Source organism: Labrus bergylta, chromosome 17 (genome assembly GCF_963930695.1).
Source record: "Labrus bergylta chromosome 17, fLabBer1.1, whole genome shotgun sequence".
In the NCBI taxonomy this organism is placed as follows: domain Eukaryota; kingdom Metazoa; phylum Chordata; class Actinopteri; order Labriformes; family Labridae; genus Labrus; species Labrus bergylta.
In genome coordinates, this window is record NC_089211.1 from 26,144,919 (window position 1) to 26,167,884 (window position 22,966).

General features: G+C 41.9%; 1 protein-coding gene and 1 long non-coding RNA gene across 6 annotated transcripts in view; one reads left to right on the forward strand and one right to left on the reverse strand.

The window, feature by feature from the left end:
* The window catches only part of LOC110001661 (unconventional myosin-XVIIIb-like), a 48,100-nt gene extending 45,071 nt beyond the window's left edge, over positions 1–3,029 (forward strand). For all 5 annotated transcript variants that reach the window (XM_065965485.1, XM_065965489.1, XM_065965487.1 and 2 more), the window contains one exon: positions 2,796–3,029. The gene's annotated coding sequence lies outside the window, so the exon portion shown is untranslated. The remainder of the gene's footprint in view (positions 1–2,795) is intronic.
* Positions 3,030–12,102: 9,073 nt separating this feature from the next.
* On the reverse strand, positions 12,103–22,885 carry LOC136183171 (uncharacterized). The gene is made up of 3 exons (XR_010669007.1): positions 18,533–22,885; positions 13,656–13,813; positions 12,103–12,463 (listed from the first exon to the last, which is right to left on the reverse strand). It is a non-coding gene; the product is annotated as an uncharacterized lncRNA (long non-coding RNA).
* Positions 22,886–22,966: the final 81 nt, after the last annotated feature.

The window sequence follows — 22,966 nt, forward strand, 5'->3', positions numbered from 1 at the left end:
CATACTAGTAGCGCAGCTCCTTCACTCTTTCACCATTTCTTTCAAATGGAACAGTGTACAGCTGCTTCATATTCATTTGGTGTCTTTTCAGCACCCTGTCAATGGTTGAGATGCTGACTGTTAGGATGTTTTCAAAGATGTTGTTGTCCTCTATAATGGCACTCTTTATCTCCCTTAGTCTTATGGCATTGTTTTCTACAACCATGGTGCAAATAGCCTCCTCCTGTTCAGGTGTGAAAAGGAGCCCTCTGCCACCCCTGTGAAGTTGTCTTACAGTCCTATGTGGAAAAAATAGAGTCACGCAAAACACAAAATTGAGTAAGATAAAATGTCACTGTATAAAGTATACTTGCTGTATATTGTAAATGCAAGTGGAATACTGTAATATTGTATGAAGCATTACAGACAGTATCCAGTATTACAGTATTACAGTACAGTGCCTGTTGTTAGGTTACATACCTGTTCTGTCGATGAACAGTCTGAATGATTGAGGACACAGTTGTTCTCCCAACATTTGGCTGAAACCCTTCGACCAGCCTCGGCCATTGGAAGCCCAGGATTGAGAACGTGATCTACAAGTGTGGTTCTTATCTCATCAGGAACACGCACATGTCCTCGGCCTCACTCCTCTTCCTCTGTTTTGCCGCCCAGCTCCTCCGCCACGCAGCCTCACTCCTCTTCCTCGTCTTCTTCTCTCTGGCTGTTGACCCCGTCCAATTCCTTGTCCTTCCATTGTCAGACATTGTGACATTGTGTTGTGCTCCGGCTATATATATACTTACATGATGGTTCACGAGATGCACCTTTGAGCTATTTCAGAAAACTGGTTGATCATTGGTTGATCTAATGCTTTACACATTTCCCTTTGTTAGAGAAAGTCAAGATTCACCTGGGAGCAATTTACCAATTCAGGACAGATTTAGAAAAAAAGTCTAATGGAAATGTATAGAAATATGCTTGACATATAATGACAACTTGTTCAACCATTTTGCATGTAAAGACTTATGCGATGAACTAATGCCTAAAGGTTGTGGGGGGTGAGACTATTCAACAGAGACCCATTATAATACATTTTGATCAACATGACATAAGCAATTGATAATGTAGGAAACAGCAGAGAATTGTACATAATCATTTGCGTGGATGTACCAAAGCATTTGCAACTTGTTCAAATAAATGAGAAACTGCTGTGTGAAGATTGAACAAGTAGTTTTGAGAATTCCAATTCTGATTTGAGAAATGTACCAAAGCGACTGAGAAAAACTGTAAAGGACGAAGGTGAAAGAAGTGATTGTGACTGTTTTAAGAGTTTCCTGTTGGCCATATTGTTTCTCAGCTTAACTTTAACTGCAGTGAGCGAGAAAGCCTGATTGAAACTTCTAAAACAAACATCTTAACATTCAGAGGTTTGAGAGTGCTCTGTGATTGTTCAGCACTAAGAAGCTCCTGGTTTCTATAGTAATGGCTTAACAATCACAGTTTTCAGCGCCTCGAGGTAAAACACAGTCAGAAGGGAGTGATTTAAAATCCTGAGCACTTCATCCTACAGACGACTAAACACAGTCTCTGTGCGGAGGAGCGGGCCGAGCGAGCAGGTGGAGGGTTTAACATGCATCGCTTTCTAAACAACAGAGAAACAGAGTCACACTGTCAGCCTGCTCCCATGGAACCTGGCAGTAAAAAAAACAGATACAAATAGATAGATAGAGAGATACTTTACTGATCCCGAGGGAAATTCAAAGCATCCAGTTGCAGGTTACAAAGACATGACATGAAACATTTGTTACAAATGAACCACAAAACCGACCCCCCCCCCTCCATACATATATATTAACCTGAAGAAAAAGATTTAAAGAATAACTTAAACTGTGCAATTAAAAATAGACTTATACAAGAAATGTACATAACCCGTGCAGGGATAAAAATATATGTAACATTTAAACAAGAACCTAAAAACAGCTGAGGAAAAAAAATCTATAATTAGACCTGAAAATAAAAAAAATAAAAAGTGTTGACCTTCTAAAGTTGTGTTGTTTATATATGTTTAAATAGCAATGTTTAAATAGAAGATATGGACGATGACCATAACCAGCAGAGGGCGCTATCTCATGTAGAAGAGAGGCTAAAGCCCCTTTTCCACCGAGGTGAAACCTGATTCTGTTTCCGTTTCCACCGCCAACCGTATTCTTGTTTGGTAGGCGGCGTGGAAGCCGGATGGTTCTTTTGCTCTCTTTTCATTTTATTCTTTTATTTTTATTTTTCACTCTTCTTTTTTGTTGTAGAATGAGCTAACAGAAATATTTCTCCATGTCTGTATAGATGATGCACTTATATGTAGATCTTCTATACAAACCATATACAAATGTATATATGCTCATTCTGACAGTTTATGTTGTTTTTCTTCAAAACTATCAAATTAAAAGTATTAAAAAATATATATATAATAAATAAAATAAGATTAAAAAAAAAAGAAAATAGAAAAAAAAAATAATAATAATAATAAAAAAAAAGTAAATTACGTATTTGAAGCCTGATGAAAAACCTACAAGAAGCGTTCATCGACTTCTTCCTGTGGCTGTGAGGGTTCTAAATGAAGAGCGTTCATGTGCTCTCCCTGCAGACAGCAGGTGTAGCATGATTCATGAACATCTCTGAAGGGTTTATTCTGAGTCTCTCTTTCTCTCAGTGACTCTGAGGTGTTTGATAAGAACAGGTTTGGACCCGTACACGTGTGTCTGTTTCACACCCGTCCTCTCTGATCTGACCACCTTGTCTTTGTGTTTCTCTCCCATCAGCATCTCCATGCTGCTGCGAGCTACACACACACACACACACACACACACGCACACACACACACACACACACACTGAAGGAAGAGAGCCAGCGCTGCAGTCAAGGCTGCGAGAAAAAACCCCTTCAGAAGTCGGTGAAGATGATTCTTCACTTCTTTCAAGTCACATGAAACCCGAGCTCTCTGCTGTATGCTCAGATACAAAACTGTTTGTATATGAATAAACCAATGAAAGAATGTTTTGTGTTTGTCTGTTTTTTTTCTCTCACTTTCTTTTGATCATTACATATTTTATAGCACGCCCTTCATGTTTGAGGTATTTCACGTCATTAGAGTAAGATGGATGTATGTTGTCGAGGTGAGAATGGCGGCTAACGAGGACAAACGGGCGCCAACATCAAAGTAGAAGTTAAGCTTTGTCAGGTCGGTCGTCAGGAGGAGAAAACGTTTGATGAATGGAGGTCAGGTCGATCATTTTTGATGCGTTTCTGATAGTCGGGGAATCTAATGGTGCGCTACATTTACCTCGGATCTCGGAGCTGGGTATACTGCCACACCTGAGTTAACCAGGTATTCAACAAATATAAAATTGAACAGTCAATGGGAAAAATGGGAATCAGTATCAGTTGTAAGATCTGTACCGTCTACCAATTAATGTGTGTAATACATTATATCTGTTGCTTTTGTTCCTTAGTTATCTGTATTATTCGACTTTACTTTTTAAAGCTTAGTCTGGGATTAATTTATCAAGCTAAAAAGATAAAAGGGGTTGGACTGGATACACCCTTTTCAAACATGGACTGGTTAAGGAAAAATAATTGGGCCACTACAGAAAGTATGCTTTGATTGCTGTTTGCTTTGTTTGTAATGTATATTTTTATTTTATTTTTAAAATTATCTTTATTTTTTTAAAGAATGAAACCACTATTAGGACAAACAAACATGGCCGCCTCCAGGAGTACCTTTGTTGTTTAAGGCGATGACAACACACTACGTGATAGTTTGGTATTCTTAAACATTTTTTAATTTTTGGGCTTTTTGCACCTTGTAGAGGTCCAATGTAGAGACAGGACAGTCGATAGAATTGGAACTCAAGGAGAGAGAGAGAGAGAGAGAGTGGGGAATGACCTGCGGGAAAGGAGCCACAGGTGGGATTTGAACGTGGGCCGCCCGCTTGAGGGACTACAGCCTCCATAGGTGGGGCGTGCACACTAACCACTGCGCCACCAACCCCCCAATAGTTTGGTATTCTTGGTGGTTTTTGGCTCTGTGTTTGGTCACAACCATAGACTGTAATATTACTGGACGAACCCTGACCCGTCTGTGACATAGGCAGAAAATGAGTCCAATCGACGGCCGCATCCATATTGGATTTGCAGTCTCAACCTAACTTTGGATCAACCTAACGACAGTAGTAAGGCGGGACCGGCGGGACTTAGCTCCGCCCATTCAGCTCGACGTCAGCAGTCCACTTGACAGCATAGCTAACAGCTAGGCTGCTATCATCAACTATTCCTGCTCGTCCTGAGAAAACTCTACAAACAGTAAGTTAACATTTAACTTTTCTACAACACAGTTAAAACTAATTATATTCAACACAAATATTTAATTAAAGTCTTAAAACTACACTTTGTTAAATATACAACTATGGTTATGAGTTATTTGTCAGAGCAGTTAGACTTTGTCAGTGTTAGCAGAGAAATACATTAACAAAGTTTTATCCATAGACTGTAAATAAATATGAGACATCCAGAAGAAATCAATATTACAAAGCATACAGTTCATGTTACTGTTCTGACAAAAAGAGGAACGTCTGTGTTTTATATTTACTGATGTCAACAGCGATGAGGTGAACATGACAATTTAAAAATAATGATTTAGTATTTATTATAAGACATTTGTTTTCTATAGAACCTGTGAAGTCATGGAGTCTGTGGACAGTGTCAGCTTCACAACAAAAACTTTAAGTATTAGAAAAAATAGTGTTTAAGACTGGCATCTATTATTATGAGTTGCAGCTACCTTGTTCAATATTATTCCTGCAGATGTGGCTCATAACAAAAAAACAGCCTGAGCTGTCACATGTAGTTAACTGTACATGTTGTCTGAGGCATTAATTGAACACCTTTGTATTTCTCCTATAGACACAGTGTGGATTATTGGTGACTGGTCCATCGAGGTGCCCAGAGAGCTGCAGAGACAGAGGAAGAAACCTGAGCTTCAACAACATCTGTATTTGTTGGTTCTTCTGGGGTGGACACAGATTTTTTTTAATGTTGTTTTTCAGATTAAATAAATATTTCTATATAAATGCACTCCTTTATGTCTACTTATGAGTATACATTTCAGATTTGAAATGACAAGACTAAAATGTGCATTAATGCTCAACTCAATAGCTAAGGGAAGGAAGTCTACTTTTACACAACTTCTTATTCTTTCAACATTTTTTTTTACCAAATACTAATGTAGTTCATTTCTGAAAGTGGGATGGAACAGAGTCATTGCAAAATGATGATCTCAAACACAGCCCCATTCTTAAATCAAGATACATGGAGAGTAAATAAGATCAATAACTTGTGAATAAAAACAGTTAAAAATGATTTAGAAATGTAGTCTTCCCTGATCAATATCACATAATATCAACTTCTCCCATCTAAACTGGACAAAGGGTTTTAAAATGGGAAGAAAATGGTTTGATTGCAAGTTGTTTGGAGGAGATCTAGTTTTATTTGAACAGCATGAATACAGTCTTCTAAGGTGCAAACCCTCCTCCTCCTCCTGAAGCTTGTGGAGCTCCTTCATGTACTGCTGTCTTATCTGCTGGCCATCTTCTCTCAGCAGAACTTTGACTGTTGAAAAGTCATTCAGAAGAAGCTCGAGCATGTGACATGGATCCAGGAGAACATGGACTTTTAGTGAGGGGTCTTCAGGATGGCAAAGAAAGAGAGAAAATATCAGTTATTCATTAAATCATTTTTTTTGTTCTCATCTATTTTTCTGTATTCATCTGTGTGTCAGAGCACATTTATAAATTCAACAGTGTACTACCCAGACAACAAAGGTCCAGTATTCAGGTAATCAACATCTATTCAAAGTTAAGACGATAAACATTATTGTAATCATGCTGTTTTCAGCTCTCTCACTCACACAATGATATTCCACATCAAATGGTCTCAGATTTTGTGAGGAAAAATTAAGCAGTTTATTGTGGATAGTACTTCATCTTAACATGAAACAAATATAACCTGAATTATTTAAATCATTAACAGGTCCCAACTCTCTGTGCTTTAGTACAGAACATACAGTAACTCATTTATTATTAACATGAGCTCAGTACATGGCTGTACTCTTCAAACTATTTCTTATACTTTATATCTATGTGCTTTATATCTTATTTTCATTCCATATGTTATTTATATTTTATATTTCTACAGCTATATTCTGTGTATGAGTTCAGTGAAAATTAATATGGTTATTAATATAGTTCTTAATGGTTACAGATGCTCTTACAAAGTGAAGTTTTTTTAATTTGTTAACAGTTTGCTCAAATCTTAAGACACTACATCAACCATGTAACTTTAATGTCATCCTCTATAACCTACACAGCACATTAGGTTCAGTTCAGTTTATGTTACTGACGGATAATTACTACACAAAGTTTGTTTTTTAATGTCCACATTTACGTGGAGTAAAACATTCATCATAACATCAGATAACCACCGAGGTGAACCTTTAGCTTCTAACATCACACAAACTCATTAATTTCAATAACAACATCTTCACAACAAACATTTCTAAACCATTGACCGTAAATAATGTAAATAATGAGCTACACAGTTAGCCGACTGGTTTACAAGCTAACGCTAAACAAGCTAGGTCCGTAAATATAAACACACGAGTAAGCAGTAAATATAACACTACTATATCACTTACCGAAAAAAACTGAAGCATCAACTTGTTGGATGGTCTGTTAACCGCACAGCAAGCCATGTATGTTGTCAGATATGTGTTAAACAAACTCTCCAAACGAAGTAAAAAAGAGGAGAAATCAGACGGATCAAGCTGTTAGCCTCCTGACCTGCTGACCTGCTGACCTCCTGACCTCCTGACCTGCTGACCTGCTGACCTCCTGACCTCCTGACCTGCTGACCTCCTGACCTCCTGACCTGCTGACCTGCTGACCTTCTGACCTCCTGACCTCCTGACCTGCTGACCTTCTGACCTCCTGACCTCCTGACCTGCTGACCGCGCAGAGCTGTCAATCAAATCTGACACAACCAAATATGGGCATAGCCGTTTTCCTTAATAGAATAAAATCCGATGAGTTATAAAAAAATTCCCCCCCCCCCCACAGTGTGAGGAGAAGGGGCCGTCAACTTCTCAGATATATCTCGTTTTTTGAACCAGGCTGTAAACATGTTGATTCCTGTGGTGAAAACGGGCTTTTTTGGCTGTGGGCTTATGGCACTTCCGGCGCTTCTGCAGCCAGCCTCAAGAGGAACCTCCAGGAACTGCAGTTTTTTGTTCTTCCGCATAGGCTTCATTTTTCGAGACCGGAGGTTGCCCCTTGGTCACAACCTGACCCTGTACTTCCTGCTTTGCATATTTTCTTCATTAAGAAGGTTAAGAAAGTCCATGTCCTCTAAGAGCTCCCCCTAGAGGCCTGGAGATTTTCATTTGCATTTCCCGTTGTATTTGTTTTCAGTGTTTTCTGTTCGGTGGGTTTTACATTTTTGCTGTAGTCTCTCATGTTTTGATTTTCTTTGATGCTTTGTATTTCCCTTCCACTTAGTTTCTGCTGTTTCGTAAAGGCAGGGTTGGTCATTTCCTCCAGATCCACTTCTTCAGATTCTGGTGTAAATTGTCTTTAGGTCCTGACAGAAATTAATAACTCATGTTCTCTGAAAAAGGAACAAAGAAAATCCATCATCTGTATCAGTTTGTAAGTCTGTAAAAACTTCAACCAATGTCTGCCACGAGGTACCAATCTGATGAACCAATCAGACGCCTCCCTGTCTCCCTACAATTCTACAATTGACTACAGTAGACTCTTTTATCCAAAGCGACGTACATCAGAGAGTAAGTACAACAGAAGCAAGGATCTAGAAAAAAGGGAACAATGTGAGTAAGAGCAAACGATCAGCTTTGAGTCTGATTGGACACACAGGTGCTGACAGGAAGTGACCAGAGGCAAAGCACAACATTGAGGGCAGTTCTTGAGAGCTCTAATCAGTATAGAAACCATCTTATAAGTCGTCCTTATCAAACAAAAACCATCGTCATTACCATCATCATCATCAATAATATGGAGACCATCATCATTAAGTTAGTAGGTATTCATGAAAGAGTTGGGTCTTTAGCTTTTTCTTTTTCTTTTTCCTGCTCACTCTCTACCTCTTGCGCACTCTAGCCCACACTCAAAGCATGAGCTGAGGTCCGCTTCTGGAGAGACGGCGCTCTGTGTATGTAAGTGAGGGGGTGTGGCTTTGGAGGGAGCACAGAGGGGAGTGGGTGGGTGCAGACGGAGCACTGAGGGATTACCAATCCTACCTTTAAGTTTTCTTCAGACGATCTTTGTTGTTGTGTGTTTTCTCTTGTTGCTCTCCGAAGGTGAGGACGGCCTTTTGAAATGTTTTCTGAACTCTTCGTCACCATCTGTGTCTCTTGATGAGCTGCACAGAAGTTCATCAGGAGGCGATAGTTACTGCTCTCAGCTCCAGCTCACACCGCCTGCAGCACTCGCTCTGATTTACTCAAACCCAACAGGTGATGTTTGAGGTTTAGATTGGATGGATGACTGATTGTTTGTCTTTGCTTCTTTGTAGATCTACAGAGGAGTTGGTTGAAAGGTATCAAACCTTTTCTCAGACTCTGATAATCACTTTTTAAACGTCTTTTCCTCTCTGAAGCTCTGGGAGGAGTTTAGAATCATTTCCACTTTGTTTTGATCTCTCGGCTCGTCGGCTGATTTGAACAAACTCGTGTCCCTCTTCAGCATCCTCTTGGTGATGAAGGATGTCAGACTGAAGTGCTCGCTGATCGGCTTGATGCTCCTAATTATCCAAAGTGACTCCTCTTAAACTGCAGATCCCTCGACGACTTCATGTGAGCGGTTCATGACTTTTACAAGACAGCTGCGGGCCTCGACGTCTCGGGGGGAATTATTGATCCAAAATCCAACATGAAGCTCGGATAAAGTTACAGTCAACTCTCGTTCCTCCGCGCGGTCAGATGACTCATCAGTCCATAAGAGGACCCTGTTCATGTAATGAAGCATCCCTGCAGGAACGGTTATTTCTGTCCACTTTCTCAGCTCCTCATCTTTCAGCTCAGCTGGAGCAGGAAACATAATTACACTCCGTCGCTTCTTCTCACCTGTTTCAGACTTCTTTTTTAAATTCATTACTTTGTGGCTGCTCTCAGCTAAAGGTCACATGTTCTTTCTATAAAGCCCAACGAGAAAAAAACTACTAGGCTATTGAATCAGAATCAGAATCAGAATCTGGGTTTATTGCCAAGTACATGTACACATACAGTGAATTTGACTTGGTGTATTGGTGCTGAACAATTGTAGCGCCTGCAGAGTCAGAACCCCTTTGTACAAACCTCCATTCATTGCTTCCTCCGTCATCCACCCACATTCATCTCACACTCCAATGAAAAACAGCCACAGTCCTTATTTGTTTTCGAGGCCCGCGGTAAAACCCAGAGTGGAGTTTTTGTTTTGTGGTTTGAACAGTGGACTGAACTTTGCTTTAGAAACAGAGACTGTGAAACGTGCACACACATTGCGCACATTCATTTTGTTTGCAGTGTGGTTGATGCATGTGATAGGAACTTTTTTTATAGATCTAGGAACTGTTGGAACCCAACCCCCCCACCCTCTTTTTCTTATTGACTCCGCACCGCAGGAACCATGAACTACTTCAGAGGAGGTTTCTCTCCCAGCACAAGAGGGACTTGGAGCGCCATTAGTACACGATGATTGGTCGAAAGAAACAAGAGCCAATCCAGGGCCAGCAACCGCCATTTTTTAAATCTCACTGTAAACATTACCAGATAAAATCAAAACCTCTTAAAGGCTTTATATGTGATTTTTTGATCCAGCAGATGTCGCCCTTGAGCACCAGCATGAAACCAAAACAAATCGCGCTACATTGTTGTGTTAGCATGCTAATGCTAGCGATCTTTATTATGCTGGTATCTTCACACTGCATGTAAATTTACCTGAAATGAGCGTGATCTAGAAACACAGTTAAGCAGTGAGTACAGTATGTTATTCTTCTTTTCTCTAGTCCCTCAATTAAACAACTTTTATACACGAGGGGAGGAGTCAGCCGGCCATCCCGGCGATGTAAACAAAGTGAAGATAGGACTCTGAAAACTCTGAAAACATCACAGACAGTGGGACTCGGGTGTTACACCCATTGTAGACAGTCATGACTCACAGAGTTATTTTCAGAGGAGAGACTTGATTTATATTATATTATTATATTTAAGTACATAGAAAGACTTTAAACATCTTTACAGCATCCTTGACTTCGAGTATCAACACCAGTAAACTCACTGCTCTGTTCCATCATGTCCTCTCTGAATGCTAAGCAGTCAGCAGGAGTCTTGCCTACTTGGAAGCTCACCAAGTGAAGCATCCCTGACTCTGAGAAACACCCTTTTTTCTTGGCTGGGCTCGCTAACTTCTTGGAGGCTCCCTCGCTCGCTTTGCAGCTGCTCAGAGGGAAGAAATTAGATTTTACTCCTCAGCTTTTCTGCATCTGAAATAACAAATATATCATGCTAACCAGAGTCTAATTCTTGGTCAGCTGTTTCCCTCTGATTACAGTTTTTGCCAAGCTAAGCTAACCACTTGCTAGCTGCAATGGCCGTGGCATCTAAACCAACAACTACAGACTATTATCGAATGTATGCAGTGTGTACTGCAAACTGCAGACTACATTTATCAGTAGTCTGACCTCTGACCTCCAGTCTGTGGTTACTCTGCAGTACACCAGGCTAAACTGGTTTCTGGTCTTGGAATGAGGAAGTAAACAACAGCCCAGCTGACGTCAAACGCTGCTACAGTGTAGCGTCCACTTACAGTCTGAAAAAAGCTGACGAGAGATTCAACTGGTGGTTTCTTTGTGTGGTTTGATCTGATTGTGATTATTTCCTCTGTTACGATTGGACGCTGCTGACCGTCATTTCCATCTTTGACCTGACGCTTTGCATTGTGGGAAACGGTAAGTGAGGGAGGCTGGTCTGAAGCAGACTGTAGATGTTTCCTGAATCAGAACGACATCTGGGTCATGTTGGCAAACTGAAGATCTCACATTTGTTGCATACTACAATTTGGTGAAATCAGTACACACAACTAGTAAAGTAGAAAACAGCCCCATGTTTTATCTTGACCCACTTGGTCTTTCTGCTCATGACCATGTCGACCTGCAAGAAGCTGTGAGAGACTTTATTTTCTATATCAACTTCACTCTGAACTGTCAGTGTCAGTCAGCTCTGATCTTTGTCCTGGACGACTCTGCAGCTTTAAAACCAGAGAAACAGGAGATTAACCTTCAGACTGTGAAATCAAACCATTTACTCTCCTGCAAACAGACGTGATCAACCTCATGTCCCAACAGCCTGCAGAGAGTGTGTGTGTGTGTGTGTGTGTGTGTGTGTGTGAGTGTGAGTGTGTGTGTGTGAGTGTGTGTGTGTGTGTGTGTGTGTGTGTGTGTGTGTGTGTGTGTGTGTGTGTGTGTGTGTGTGATGTTGCTGCTTTGCTGTTGTTTTTCTTTCCGTTGTTCGACGCTCTTGGTATGCAGACCTCTCTGCTTTAGAGTCTGATTACTTCTTCATGTTTTGATTCTTTTCTCTTATTTTAACGACTTTATAAAAAGTATAAAAACAAAGGATTGTGTTAATAAAGATGGCTTCTCTTGTTAAAGTGCATTAAAGATACAGTATGTAGATTAAGCCACCAGGGGGCTCTCAGTCAATACTACAGTAACAAACGGGGGACGTCGAGGCAGCAGCAGCTCACTCTTCCTTTTGCAGTGGTATTTGACGTTAACATCCGATGTTTCCATGGCAACAATAAACATTCTGGCTGTCATGGCGGTTCTTTAATGGCAGCTGCATTGTCATAAAATTCTACATGTTGAACATTAAAACGTAAAGAAAGTTCCTATCTCTGTCGCATACGACGGAGGATTAGGGCCACGTTAAAAAAAAAAAAAAAAAAAATTCAAGATTAAAGTCATAAAATTTACGAGTTTAATCTCGAAATTTAAAAAATAAATTTTTAAACATGACCCTAATCCTCCGCCGTAGTCGCACGCTTTGAACCTCCTCCTGGGAACTTTCAGTTTGTGTTGATTTTGGCTCCCCTTGTGGACAAACCGATAGACGAGTTCCTGGTTTGAATCCCCGTCCTTCAGGAGTCTCTCTGTGAGGATGTTCTCCTCGTTCATGTGTGGGTTCTCTCCTGGTACTCCGGCTTCCTCCCACAGTCCAAAGACATGCTCGTTAGGTTAACTGCTGACTCTAAATTGCCCGTAGGTGAGGGTGAAAGTTTGTCTGTCTCTTTAGGTCAGCTCTGTGATTGACTGACGACCAGCCCAGGTGTAACCCCGCCTCTCGCCCAGAGACAGCTGGGATTGGCTCCAGCCCCCTGCGACCCTGAACGGGAAAAAGCGGGAGATGATTTTGTCCTGTACATGTGTAGGTAGTGTCATAAACAAAAAAAACTGTTTCATCCTGCTTTCTGTTAACAGTTAAATGTATCGACCATCGAGAATCTTCTCTGTTGGAATGTAAACAAAGGCTGTTTGCGGTAGCGTGCTGTCAATCACTGCACATCACCCCCCGACTGTGCTTGCTGGCAGTGATTGACAGCACGCTGCGTTTCAGGATTCACAACTAAACTACAGAAAGAATGAGTCGTGTTGCCTATGGTCTCATCTGCTTTTAAAGGTTATGAAGACTTCACAGTATTTATTTCAGTCTGTTTCTTAAACTCCTCTGTCCACCAGGTAACGTTTTAGTGAGAACACGATGCATCATACTGACTTACTTCTAGAATACGACCTTGAATACATTTTCCAACAAACATATCTACATATCTTAGTTGTGATTTCCTTCCCTTCTGGGGGTTCGATCCCCGGCTCCTGCAGCCACATGTCTGATGTGTCGTTGGGCAAGACACTCAACTCCAAGTTGCTCCTGCTGCTTCATCAGGAAAACAACCCACCTCTCAAAATCATTTGTCAAGGAGCGCTGGTGGCACAGTGGTTAGTGCACGTGCCCCATGTGTCCAGGCAGGCGGCCCAGGTTCAAATCCACCTGTGGCTCCTTTGCCGCATGTCATTCCCTACTCTCTCTCTCTCCCTGATTTCTGACTCTCTCCACTGTCCTATCTTTCCATTAAAGGCACAAAAAGCCCAAAAAGAAAATCTAAAAAAAAAGAAGAAAATTCACCTCTCAAATAAAATGTATTGAAGCATTCAGTCGGTGCATGTTAGTAAACATAAACGACGTGCATGATTTATATGTGACAGTGATGGATGATCATGTTACAGAGAGCACTGACACACAGGTCACATGTTGTCTTCACTTAAAGCTGACAGGACGTGTGTGTGTGTGTGTGTGTGTGTGTGTGTGTGTGTGTAATCTGTATTCCCTCCATGATGGCGGTGCAGATATGAAGCCAATGAGCAGCCAGCTCTCATTAGGAGCAGCAGAACAGCTGCACATTAGGTATGCCACCTCAGTAGGAGACCTTCGTCTGTGATTACATCTCTGCTGCGACACAATCTCACTCCTGCGTCCTCACCCTGCACAAATTATGGATATGGAGCCTGATTGTCCTCACTTGTAATTGCTGTATGATTTACAGTAATGGCCGCCGCGTCACAGAGCTGCTGTTCTCTCACTTTCCGATGCCTCATAGATCGAGTCCTGCGAGCGCACACACGCCGTCCTGGCCGCCGTTAACGACTTTAAATAAATCCTCTTCATGCTCCCGGAGTCCTGTTAATGAAATTGATGAGGGAAGGCAAATAAAATTAAAACCAAGCGTTCAATAATTGATTGTCTGCTGTATGCTAAGTAATTCAGACCGTAGATCAGGTTGTGTTTGTGCAGGCAGAATCATGTTGGCTGTAGCTCTCCCATTGTGTGTAATCTGACTGCTGCAGGCCGCTGCAGCCAAACCTCGCTTTGTTAGGGAATCTTAACAATAGAGGAGCTCCGGAGGATCTCCACTTGAGTAAATCTTCATCGCCTCGGGGCGTCTTTCTCCGACACTGTGTGCAGGAAGCAGCTTGTGTGTCTGAGGGCATACATTGTGTTGTGCAGATAATAAAGGACGGTTTGTTGGTCATTTTTATGCCCCAGACACGGTGAGGAAGGAGGACGAGCTCGGTGTGGACACTGTGCTGCTCACTGACCTAAAATATTGTCCCAGCAGCTTTATGTGCAGTGGGCATTGTGTGGAGGAAACTGTAGTCTAAGTAAGTCAGTGTGCACAATACAGAGAGTGGGTGCACTGTGTTATTTGTCTGTTGTTGCTGTTTGTCTATTTTTGTTCTGTTTTCCTGCTCGTCAGCAGAAATGATCTCAAACTCGACTCCTCGAGCATCACGTCTCGGAGAAATCAATTTTTTAAACCACATATTTGTTTTGGCTGTCTCTCTTCGTGACCCACACGCTGCTGCCTGAGTGGTCAGGGGACTAAAGCTCTTTTGGTTGGAGGATGAGGGTCGAAAAAGTTCTGCAATTGCTCTATTGTGAGCTAATCTTATGAAACTGTACAAAAAACAAATCAGCCAAAAAGATACCAGGATGACAGACTTCTGAATGAAAACATGAGTATGCTCTCACACTGCAAACTGCAAAAAACAGTCAGAACAACCTTTTGTTACGTCAGTTTAACAACGTTGTGTTTCATCGATGAGAGTATGATGCTGCTGAGTGAGTGACATGACACTCAGGACCAGGACGTCTGACTGACACATTTTGTTCACATTTTATGCCAAAAAAGGACATTTTCACAAAACATCGTGCTCATTGTGCTCAGGCACGGTGCACTTCCTTGGCTTTGGCACACTTCGGAGAGGTGTGCTTCGGCACGGTACACTTCATGCACGAGCACAAGCTCACAGGTACACAACGCTGACAGCCTTCATTATGGAGAAATCCAGAGTTTCATATCGGTATCTGACTAACATGACTCAATATAAGACACAAAGTAGCTGTCATGTTCTCTGTGTTGTTCTCCGATGTGCGGGCATGGACTCGACTGCGCGTCTCTTTTTCTCTCTCTCTATCTCTCTCTCTCTCTCTCTATCTCTCTCTCTCTCTCTCTCTCTCTCTATCTCTCTCTCGTCCGCCTGTTTGTGAACTGAGCACGCTTCATAATAACATAAAACGTGTGTTGTATTACGACTTTATGTCCAAGAGGTAATTGTGCTTTGTGCCGGCCAGGGTGGGAATGGCGCAGCAGGGGGGGGGGGGGCAATCGTGCTTGACTACAGCACGGTACGGATGGCCAGTGAGACCGCGCCCCGAGACCGAGACAAGACCGAGTACAAATGCTTTAGATCCCGAGACGAGACCTTCAAAAAGTGGTCTCAAGACCAAGGCTGATTTTGAGTGCTGCAACACTTCAACATACTGTCAAACTTAAAACTGCACACTGCATACTGGGAGTCACAGTAGTCTCTAGTATGACCTCCAGTCGGGGGTTACTCTGCAGTACACCAGGCTAAGCTGGTTTCTAGTTTTGGAACGAGGAAGTAAACAACATCCCAGCTGACGTCAAACGCTGCTACAGTCTGACAACAGCTGACAAGAGATTCATTTCGATTTTCATGATTTTGAGAATCTTCTCATTACCTTGGGACGACACTTCGAAATTTTGCACCTAGACTCATCGCACCTAAGGGGGCGGGGCTGCCTCTCAGCCTCAGTGTGCTGGCAGGGCTATAATCAAGAGAATTCACCTCGAGCCAATGGGAGGCTGAGTGACATTTATATACTTGTCTCATAGTAACACTTGAAGAATTGCATATTGTAATGTGCTGGTAGAAGAGAGAACCAACCATATGCATGAGTCAGACTCTGAACTGTCTCACTTTCTGTTCCTGCTCTCGGCTTCAAGCCTTTCAGCTCCTATATTGAACACATACAGTGTCTTATAGTCTATAAATATGTAGCATAATGTAATGATTTACTAAACAGCTCCTCTCTGTAGTTCTTTATTACAAACAGGGAAGAAATGGTGCATCTGTTGGGGGACAATTTTCAGACAATTATGTCAAAAGCTTGAAGTCAGCGACTGGAACAAAACACTTAATGCTTCTTCTCTGACTCATTATGTTGATAAACACGTAATCCTTGAAGCAGTACGTCCCTAACAAAACACTCTAATGGTTTTGCAAATTACTAGAATATAAATGTAACGTCTAGGAGCCGTGATTGTTTGCTAATATAATCAGTCACAGTCTGCTTCAGTTCTGCTTTTACACTCTGTCCCTCTTTTCAGCCTGACAATCCCAAACTCCATCCATCACCCACAATGCATCAGACACCCTCAGACTCTCCCACAATGCATCAGACGGTACAGAACGGTAACAAAGGTCAATGTGTGATGTCATAAGGTGGATATGACTTTGGACTCGTCAGCTCCTTCTTTCTTCTCCTTCTCAGTGTGCTTCTTTTACATCACTGAGACTACAGGGAGACACTGAGGACCACTATCTACGGTGACCCTGAAGGGACAAAATAGCAAGAGATTAATCAGGCACAAGAGCCTCTTCCTTACCTTTGACTCTTGCATTTGCATCCAAACATTTGCTTTTCGATAAAAATCCATGTCTGCTCTAAATCTCTGCAGAGTCAGCAGTGCAGAGAAGAGAAAATGATATAATCACACATCTATATGCAGCTGCCTGATAATACCGTGATGTCTTCTGCCAGATCTGCAATCTTTGCAATGTATGGATCTTGTATTCTAGGGGATATGCTACAGAAATCTTATCATTTTGAACATCTGGAATAAGATTGTTTGGCGGTCGCTGCTCTGCCCTGCTCGTCCTCCCTTTCTAAAACATGATTAACTTCCTTAGGATGTGTACTCTGTTATTTATCTCTGTAAAATAAGAAGTACTGCTTCGTGACCTCTGTCTAGGTCATGTAGAAGTTCAGCCACGTTTCCACCATGCAGACCGGTTTGGGTCAGTATAGTTTGGTGAGCAGAGCGTAAGGTGACAGGTGAAACTCTCCTTTATCGACGGGTGAAACTCTCCTTTATAGACGGGTGAAACTCTCCTTTACCAACGGGTGAAACTCTCCTTTACCGACGGGTGAAACTCTCCTTTACCGACGGGTGAAACTCTCCTTTATAGACGGGTGAAACTCTCCTTTACCGATGGGTGAAACTCTCCTTTATAGACGGGTGAAACTCTCCTTTATCGACGGGTGAAACTCTCCTTTATCGACGGGTGAAACTCTCCTTTACAGACGGGTGAAACTCTCCTTTATCGACGGGTGAAACTCTCCTTTACAGACGGGTGAAACTCTCCTTTATCGACGGGTGAAACTCTCCTTTACCGACGGGTGAAACTCTCCTTTACAGACAGGTGAAACTCTCCTTTATCGACGGGTGAAACTCTCCTTTATAGACGGGTGAAACTCTCCTTTATAGACGGGTGAAACTCTCCTTTACCGACGGGTGAAACTCTCCTTTATAGACGGGTGAAACTCTCCTTTACAGACAGGTGAAACTCTCCTTTATAGACAGGTGAAACTCTCCTTCACCGACAGGTGAAACTCTCCTTTATAGACAGGTGAAACTCTCCTTTATAGACAGGTGAAACTCTCCTTTATAGACAGGTGAAACTCTCCTTCACCGACAGGTGAAACTCTCCTTTATAGACAGGTGAAACTCTCCTTTACCGACAGGTGAAACTCTCCTTTATAGACAGGTGAAACTCTCCTTTACCGACAGGTGAAACTCTCCTTTATAGACAGGTGAAACTCTCCTTTACCGACGGGTGAAACTCTCCTTTATAGACGGGTGAAACTCTCCTTTATAGACAGGTGAAACTCTCCTTTACCGACGGGTGAAACTCTCTTTTATAGACAAGTGAAACTCTCCTTTACCGACGGGTGAAACTCTCCTTTAACGATTGGGTGAAACTCTCCTTTATGGACAGGTGAAACTCTCCTTTATAGACAAGTGAAACTCTCTTTTACCCACAGTTGAAACTCTCCTTTATCATCAGGTGAAACACTTTCATCAACAGGTCAAACTCTCCTCGCTCTTGTCTTGTCTTGTGGACAGACCACGTTGTTTTTTTTCAAGGCGTGAAAGAAGCACAAAATCCTCTTCACTGCTTGATCACTGCGTGATGAGTACGAGACATTTTGTCTCATACTGTGAATTTCATAAAAAGGATGATGATCCTGACAGAGTCTGGAGTAAGGAGTTGGTTCAAAGTCACGTTTAAAGTTCACCAACCATTTCTTATGTTCAGAGTTTATTTCTGCATTTGGGTCCTTCACCCTCTTTTCCATGAGTTTACTGAGTCATGACATCCTGGACATTTTTTTTATCTTTAATTTTAAAGTTATGATTTATTGTATATCTGCTGTCATCCACCTTTTTCATTTATCATGGTGAGATGAATATGACTTTCATCATGTTCTTAGATTCTTAAAAAGCACATTTTTCTTTTTTTTGTTTACCCATGGTTCAATGTGACCTCTGCTCCTCTGCCTGGCAGTGCTAACGAGAGAAGCATGGAGCAGGCTGTCGCTGAGCCCGGCTCACTGCGGAGGCTTATCCTCCTCTCACATGTATCTGTGAAGGAAACACACAACAGCAGCGTGAGAACCAGGAGCAATGGGAGGAAAAGGAGAGAGATAAAAGAGATGAGATTGGGGGTGAGATGGAAGATGGGGGAGGGATTAGACGGAGGGGGAATGAGCGGGGATGAGGACGGATGACACAGAGAACGGGCGAGCGAGCGAGGGAGGGGGCTGATCTCTCCCAGAAATAATAATATCTCCTCTCCTTCAGAAGCCGCTGTCTAATCATTTTATTCTTTGGGTATCAGAGATGGAGGAGACAGTGTTCTGTCTGTTGGCACACAGCCACACAGCGAACACACAGAGCTTACTGTTTGAGCACAGAGGAGCAGAAATCAGAGAGCTTATTCATGTGGACAATGAGCCTGTTCAGAGTCTCTGGATGACAGGACGTTAGCAGGGGGATAACTCTGTATGCAGATGATGTACTGACGTTACAGTGAGGATATTCATAGACCTAGGCTCTCGTTTTCATAGTTTTAATCATCTATTATGATAAAATACAAGAAAGCACTTGCTTAGATCTTGTTACCCCCCAAAGATACAACCACTGTTGAGATTTTAAAAGACGTTTTGTATCTCGATGATGATTGAGAATTCAGGTGAAGTTCTTCTTAGATTCATGGGTTACGCATCACAATAGAAAATACGTTTTAAGGCATTTGTATTTGTATCTACAAAAGGTACATTTGTTGGGCAGATGGGAGATTCATCATGCTTCAGATAAAAACAACACAACACAGCAAAGTTTTTAAAAATACATGAAAACAGACTAAATCAGGAAATGACAGAGTGCTTGACCAAATACCTTCTAAATAGACTACAAAATATCCAATATATACAAACTCATGTGGACCATGGTCCTGTGACAACATGACAGGACATTAGCAGAGGGATAACACTGTATGCAGATGATGCACTGATGTTACAGTGAGGAAGTCTGGTGTTAATTTTCAGGGTTTTAAACCTTAAAGTGATAGTTCTGATTTCATGAAGTGGGGTTGCATGATGTACTTGTCAATAGTATGTTTATTAACCATGGACAATGCCGGTAATGGTCCCTTTAAGGAGAGATTCTGCAGAGTGCAGGCACTGAAGCTAGGCTACACAGCTATGCAGACAGGGATGTTTGCTCCAAGTAATTCAGCTTATTTTAAAGGTCAAAAGGCTTCCCCCAATGATGAGAAAAGTCCATCCTCTCTGTCTTCTGCCTGCTCCACTTTTCAGAAAATGTGTGCTCAAACAGGCCGTTTGGAGATTTTCCCTTCATGACATCACAAAGGGCAGTAGCCCCTCCCCCAGGTGGGTGACACTCCCACAGCTAGGTGTTTGTTCTGCCCTCTGAGTCTGCCTTCTCACCGTAAACAATAGGACATGGAGCGAGAAAGCCCGAGTACTCCCAAGACCTTCCAGAGAGGGGGCGTGTTCAGACACAGCTCATTTACATATTTAAAGGTACAGACACAGAAACAGCCTGTACTGAGCAGGGCTGAAATAGTGTGTTTATAGGTTAATAGGTGTTTATAGACATGATCAAATACAGGATCAGAGTGGATTTAGAACAAGAAACTTCACACACATGTTTTGAGGAGCTCTGAGGCGAGAACATGTGACCTTTAAGAAAAACCAAGCCAAAAACATTGTCACACAAGTATATGGTGTGCAAAGATGTGCTAAAACAAATAGACTTGCTAGCAGAAAAATAAAGAAATGTGACTATTTCATTATAGCAAACATTTACTCTGAGAAATTGCTATAAAGAACTGATTAAATGTCACAGCTGCTTGTTAAACTCAAACTTATGGCCTGTTTTTACTTCCATATCGATGCTGCGGTTTTGCTGCCTCGTATATTTCCAGCGAGCTGTGACTGGACAGAAGCACTAGTTGTTTCTTTTTTGTAAACAAGTCATGTCCTGCTTCTTGAAGTTTCTTGAGTTATTTCCCCGTGTTTACTCTCTGTTTTCCCCCTGTCAGCACGTCTGAGTGTGTCGTCAGCTCGGAGTTACAAGTGAAAAATCATGCAGAGAAGGGCAAGACAGCTGTGGTAGCAGAGCGGGCTAATGAGGTGTGTGTGTTACTTCGTTCCTACTAGAAGTCAACAGTAAAACTCCACACACACTGTCAGTGAGACAGACAGATAGATGGACAGATAGACGGACGGATAGACGGACAGACAGACGGACAGGGATCTTATCTGGGTTCCTATCTGTCTGGCTGAAGAGCTTTTTTAAAATGTGATGTCACTGAATTATTGATAAGCTTTTATTCATGCATTATAGACAGGCAGGGAGAGAGAGAGAGAGTGCAGTCTGGAGCCTGTTTTACAAATATATTGTTATTTTTTCATATAAAACTGCTGCTGACACAGATAAAAGCAAAGTGAAGCTCAGATACGTGCAGGAGAGAGTTCTGGAGATGACCATCAATGCAGCACTTCCCTTAAGATCTCTCTTGGCTTTCTTTAGCTTGTTATTTTGGTTGTTGGTACTTCACTGCTTTGGTTCAATCTCACAGCTCTCAGTTGTTTTCAGCCGCAGAGGCGGTTTTTTCCACGGTAAAGAACAGTAGCCTAAAAAAAAAAAAAGATCAGTTAGTGCAGCCAGGACTGAGTATTAGGGCCACATGTTAAAGGAAAATAAGTGAAATAAAGTTGTAATACTGTGAGAGAATATAGTCATTTTAGGTCAGTGGTTCTCCATCGTTTGCTGTCATGCCCCGCTTAGAGGAAGAAAAACGTTTGGTGCCCCCTCCCCACCAACCCGAACAAAATGGTAGCTACAGTAAAAGGGCCACGTCAAATTTTACACCATCAAGATTGTGAATATTAATCCCCTTTAAATCAAAATATTTTCACCTTGAAACAGTTGTTTTAAAGTCGATCTTATGGTACAATGACTCCTCCCGTGTCCACAGAGCGCTGCCGCCTTGTTCGCCTGTTTTTAGAACATTGTAACATTGACAGCAGGCCGAGGTTCTCTCACAAGAAGAGCAACTTCACCCATGAGTAACTGTTTGAAAACGCAGGAATCAATTTTATTTATTTCCTCCGTCTATCTCCACCAATCACATCGTCTTCAAGCACAAACATCAAAGTATCTAAATGTAGTTGAGATGAGCTCATGATTTGTCTCCATTTAGTTTTGTATTTTCAATCCATTAAAGTCTTTATATGTGATTTTTTGATCCAGCAGATGTCGCCCTTGAGCACCAGCATGAAACCAAAACAACTCGCGCTGCATTGTTGTGTTAGCATGCTAATGCTAGTGATCTTTATTATGCTGTTATCTTCACACTGCATGTAAATTTACCTGAAATGAGCGTGATCTAGAAACACAGTTAAGCAGTGAGTACAGTATGTTATTCTTCTTTTCTCTAGTCCTTCAATTAAACAACTTTTATACACGAGGGGAGGAGTCAGCCAGCCGGCCGTCCTGGCGATGTAAACAAAGTGAAGATAGGACTCTGAAAACTCTGAAAACATCACAGACAGTGGGACTCGGGTGTTACACCCATTGTAGACAGTCATGACTCACAGAGTTATTTTCAGAGGATATACTTCATTTATATTATATTATATTATAAGTGTGAAAAAATCACATATTAAGCCTTTAAAGAGGTTATGAGGTTGTTTACATTTTTAATTCATCTCTCACTCTCATATTCACAGATGTTTTCTCACACTCATCACCTTTCCCTGTCCTCAATAGAACCAAAGACAACAACACAAAAACCCGTCACATTCATCGTTAGTGAAACACTTCCCTTGTTGTCTGAGCTGCTCTCTGCATCACTGCGTTTAGTTTGTGTGTGTGAGTGTGGGTGTGTGTGTGTGCAGCATTTGCAGCAACATTTCTAATATGATAATAAAATAATTTAGAGTCCAGTGTGTCTGTGGTCGTTAATGAGCCTGCAGAGTGTTCAGTTAATCCTTTGGATTGCAGAAGATTGCTACAGTGAAATACAGCTACTCAAAGAGATTACAGAGCCAGGATGGGAGGGCTCGTAAGTCAACCCTCCAACACACACACACACTCACACACACACACACACACACACACACACACACACACACACACACACACACACACACACACACACACACACACACACACACACACACACAACACACACATGTACACAACACACATCCCGTCAGTAAATCTCAGCTACATGGGACAATGTTGCTTTCTCTCTCTCTGTGTGTGTGTGTGTGTGTGTGTGTGTGTGTGTGTGTGTGTGTGTGTGTTTGCGTGTGTGTGTTTGCGTGTGTGTGTGTCTTATGTAAGTGTGTCCTGATCTTCCTGCAGCC